Consider the following 5,186-nt stretch of genomic DNA (forward strand, 5'->3'; position numbering starts at 1 on the left):
TCTCCCGAGTGTTTGTCACCACATTTGAAGGAACATGCAAGCGACCTGCAGGCCTTACGGAATTGCGGTCTTGCATGTAGAAACCGAATGAAACTCTGAGGGATTACAACCAGAGGTGGATCACATTGCATCACACAGTTGAAAATGTACCAGATCATCAAGCAGTTTGTGCCTTTAAAGAAGGCGTTAAGTACAGAGAATTGAATCTGAAGTTCGGTCTAACCGGAGAGATGTCTCTGAATCGGATGATGGAGATTTCCACCAAATACGCTAATGGTGAAGATGAGGATCGACTCCGGAGTGGCAAGCATAAAGCAGTCGCCCAGGAAACCGGAGGAAATTCCAGTCGGAAACAGAAGTGGAAAGCCGAGCCAGCTGCTCTTGGGGAGGCCCTGGCCGTAACCCAGGGAAAATTTAAGGGAAAACCCGAAGGACCTTGGAACCCCAAGAAAGTTAAAGACCAAGATGGAAATGATGTTTTGGATCTACCGTGTCACATCCACACCAAGAAAGATGAAGAGGGTAAACTCATTTACCCAAAGCATACCACTCGACAGTGTCGGCTTCTGATCCAGCAGTTTCAGGGCAAGCAGTCCAAAGATAAGGAAAAGGAGTCGGACAATGTTGAGGACAAGGAAGATAGTGACGATGGGTACCCCCAGGTCAATTCCACCCTGATGATTTTTGCTGATGTTGAGAGCAAAAGTCGACTGAAGGTTATTAACCGTGAGGTAAATATGGTTGCTCCGGCAACACCCAATTATCTGAAGTGGTCCCAGACTGCCATCACATTCGACCAGTCTGATCACCCTACGCACATTGCCACCCCTGGGAGGCAAGCTCTGGTGGTCGACCCAGTTGTCGAAGGCACTCGACTGACCAAAGTCCTGATGGATGGAGGCAGCGGTTTGAACATACTGTATGCAGAAACATTGAAAGGGATGGGCATTCCGATGTCCAGGCTCAGCACCAGTAACATGAGTTTCCATGGAGTCATTCCTGGGAAGAAAGCCGAGTCACTCGGCCAAATTGCTCTTGATGTGGTTTTCGGTGATTCCAAGAATTACCGCAAGGAAAAGTTGACATTCGAAGTTGTGGATTTCCAAAGTGCTTATCACGCTATTTTGGGCAGGCCAGCTTATGCACGCTTCATGGCTCGACCATGTTATGTGTATCTCAAATTGAAGATGCCTGGTCCCAAAGGTGTGATCACTATCACAGGCAATCGGAAGAAAGCAGAAGAGTGTTTTCAGAAAGGCTCAAAGATTGCTAACGCTCAGATGGCGGTGGTCGAGCTGCAAGAGTATTAGAAGACTGCAGATCCGAGTGAGTTGCTACGAGCTAAGAAGCCTGCTTCAGAATCAGCTTTTCAGTCGTCCGGTGAAACGAAGGCAGTTCACATTCACCCGACCGATCCAAACGCTGCTCCGACTCACATCTCAACGACGGTCGACTCCAAATAGGAAGAAGCGCTCATCCAGTTCCTCCGTGAGAACTGGGACATCTTTGCATGGAACCCTGCTGACATGCCTGGAGTTCCCAGGGGCCTGGCTGAGCACCGTCTACGAGTCGACCCAAAATTTAAACCTGTGAAAGAACATCTTCGACGGTCCACCGTCCAGAAGAGGAAGGCCATTGGCGAGGAGGTGGCTCGGCTCTTAGCAGCGGAGTTCATCTGAGAAATTTACCACTCTGAGTGGCTCGCCAATGTTGTCATGGTCCCCAAGAAGGACAAGTCACTTCGCATGTGCATTTATTTCAAGCATATCAATCGGGCCTGCCTGAAAGATCATTTTCCTCTCCCCCGCATCGACCAGATAGTCGACTCGACTGCGGGATGTGAGCGTTTGTCTTTCCTAGACGCCTATTCCGGGTACCATCAGATCCGTCTGTACGGGCCCGACGAGATCAAAACAGCTTTCATCACTCCATTCGGGTGCTTCTGTTATGTCACCATGCCGTTCGGCCTCAAGAATGCTGGAGCCACGTTCATGAGGATGATTCAGAAGTGTTTGCTCACTCAAATCAGTCGGAATGTGGAGGCATACATGGATGATATTATGGTCAAGTCACGGAAGGGTTCCGACCTGCTGACTGACCTTGCTGAAACCTTTGCCAACCTCAGGAGGTATGATATCAAGCTCAATCCGTCAAAGTGCACGTTCGGAGTTCCAGGTGGGAAGTTACTCGGTTTTCTCGTTTCCGAACGGGGAATCGACGCCAATCCTGAAAAAATTGGTACTATACTCCGGATGAAACGTCCTGTGCGTGTGCATGACGTCCAGAAGCTTACAGGATGCTTGACCGCTTTAAGTCGATTCATCGCCTCGGTGAAATGGCATTGCCTCTTTACCGACTGATGAAGAAGTCTGACAAGTTTGAGTGGACTCCAGAAGCTGATGCAGCGTTTACAGAGCTCAAAGCTCTGCTCTCCACCCAGCCGGTGCTTGCTGACCCAATCAGCAAGGAGCCTTTGCTGATTTACATTGCAGCCACAGGACAAGTTGTCAGTACAGTACTTACGGTCGAGCGGGAAGAAGAAGGAAAGGCCTTCAAAGTTTAGCGCCCAGTATATTATGTTTCTGAAGTTTTGACTCCTTCAAAGCAAAGATATCCTCATTACCAGAAGCTTGTATATGGGATTTATATGACCACGAAGAAGGTTGCACATTACTTCTCTGATCATTCCATTACAGTCGTCAGCGACGCTCCACTATCAGAGATTTTGCACAACAGAGATGCAACTGGTCGAGTGGCCAAATGGGCGATTGAACTTCTTCCCCTAGATATCAAGTTTGAGGCAAAGAAAGCTATCAAGTCCCAAGCAATTGCAGATTTCGTCGCCGAGTGGATCGAACAGCAACTTCCGACTGAAGTTCACTCGGAGAACTGGACCATGTTCTTCGATGGATCTAAGATGCTGAATGGTTCCGGTGCTGGGGTAGTATTGGTTTCCCCCCGAGGAGATAAGCTCAGATATGTTCTCCAGATTCACTTCGATTCCTCCAATAACGAAGCAGAATATGAAGCACTTTTGTATGGGTTGCGCATGGCCATTTCACTCGGCATCCGTCGCCTCATGGTCTATGGCGACTCAGATTTGGTGGTTAATCAGGTGATGAAAGAATGGGACGTCAGAAGTCCAGCTATGACTGGTTATTGCAATGCAGTGAGAAAGCTAGAGAAGAAATTCGAGGGGTTAGAGCTTCATCACATCCCCCGACTGAAAAATCAAGCGGCTGATGATTTGGCAAAGATAGGCTCCAAGAGAGAAGCCATCCCCAGCAATGTGTTTTTGGAACACATCCGCTCGCCATCAGTCCAAGAAGATCCTTTTACAAATGAAGCCCCGCAGCCAAAGAGTGCCACAGATCCGACTGAAGTTGAAATTCCGGCAGTGGTCGACCTAATCATGGAAGTTTTGGCAATCACCCCTGACTGGACGATACCGTACATCGTGTATATCCTAAGAAAGGAACTCCCGGAGGACGAAGAAGAGGCTCGACAGATCGTCCGTCGATCCAAGGCCTTTACAGTCATAAAGGGACAGTTGTATAGAGAAAGCGCGACTGGAGTCGGTCAGAAGTGTATAACACCAGAAGAAGGTCAGATAATCCTTGATGATATCCACTCGGGGACCTGTGGTCATCATGCGTCCTCTTGGACCATTGTGGCTAAAGCATACCGAGCGGGATTCTACTGGCCAAGAGCGAATGAAATGGCAAAAGAGATAGTCGACAAGTGTGAAGGGTGCCAGTTCTACTCCAACATGTCGCACAAGCCTGCATCAGCCCTGAAGACCATTCCACTCGTCTGGCCCTTCGCTGTTTGGGGACTGGACATGGTTGGCCCATTGAGAATAGGCAGGAGCGGTTTCACACATGTGCTTGTGGCAGTCGACAAGTTTACCAAATGGATTGAAGCTATGCCTATCAAGAATCTTGATGCTTGCACTGCTATCAGTTTCGTCAGAGAGTTAACATTCAGATATGGAGTCCCGCATAGCATCATCACCGACAATGGGTCAAACTTTGATTCAGACAAGTTTAGAGCTTTTTGCGCCTCTCAAGGCACACGAGTCGACTACGCATCGGTCGCCCACCCCCAGTCGAATGGACAAGCAGAAAGGGCAAATGGTCTGATTCTCAAAGGACTAAAGCCTCGGCTGATGCGTGATCTCAAGCACGCAGCACGCGCTTGGGTCGACGAGCTTCCGTCAGTTCTGTGGGGATTGAGGACTACCCCGAATCGGTCGACTGGAAGAACTCCGTTCTTTCTAGTTTACGGAGCGGAAGCAGTCCTGCCGAGTGATCTACTTCACAATGCACCCCGAGTCGAGCTTCATACCGAAGATGAAGCGGAACAAGCCCGGCAAGATGCATTCGACCTCCTGGAAGAAGAAAGAGAAATGGCTATGATCCGATCGACCATTTATCAGCAAGACTTGCGTCGATTCCATGCCAGAAACGTGAAGAGTCGAGCCTTCCAAGAAGGAGATTTGGTCCTCCGAGTGGATCAATAGAAACCACACAAGCTCGCTCCTACTTGGGAAGGTCCCTTCCTCGTCACCAGAGTCCTCCACAATGGAGCGTATCACCTTTACAATGTCGATCGCCAGATCGATGAGCCACGAGCTTGGAATGCAGAACTGCTCCGCCCCTTTCACACTTGAATTCTCACTCAGATGAGATGTAATAAGAAAAACTTCTGTAGTCTATTTATCAAAGACAAGAGTGTTACAAATTTTCCTATAATTGTTGTTGCTTTTGTTTGCGTGTGAAATCCCCCAGTGGGTGGCTTAGCTGCGAATCCGTTTCGCCTAAGTTTGTAAAAAAAATGCCTACCGAGTGGCGAGCCAGACTCCCACTCGGAGGCTTAGCTGCAGCTCAGTGCTCGCCTAAGTGTTTAAAAATCCTACCGAGTGGCGAGCCAGACTCCCACTCAGAGGCTTAACTGCAGCCCAGTGCTCGCCTAAGTGTTTAAAAATCCTACCGAGTGGTGAGCCAGACTCCCACTCGGAGGCTTAGCTGCAGCTCAGTGCTCGCCTAAGTGTTTAAAAATCCTACCGAGTGGCGAGCCAGACTCCCACTCGGAGGCTTAGCTGCAGCCCAGTGCTCACCTAAGTGTTTAAAAATCCTACTGAGTGGTGAGCCAGACTCCCACTCGGAGGCTTAGCTGCAGCTTAG

Source organism: Triticum dicoccoides, chromosome 2A, assembly GCF_002162155.2.
Source record: "Triticum dicoccoides isolate Atlit2015 ecotype Zavitan chromosome 2A, WEW_v2.0, whole genome shotgun sequence".
Lineage (NCBI taxonomy): Eukaryota > Viridiplantae > Streptophyta > Magnoliopsida > Poales > Poaceae > Triticum > Triticum dicoccoides.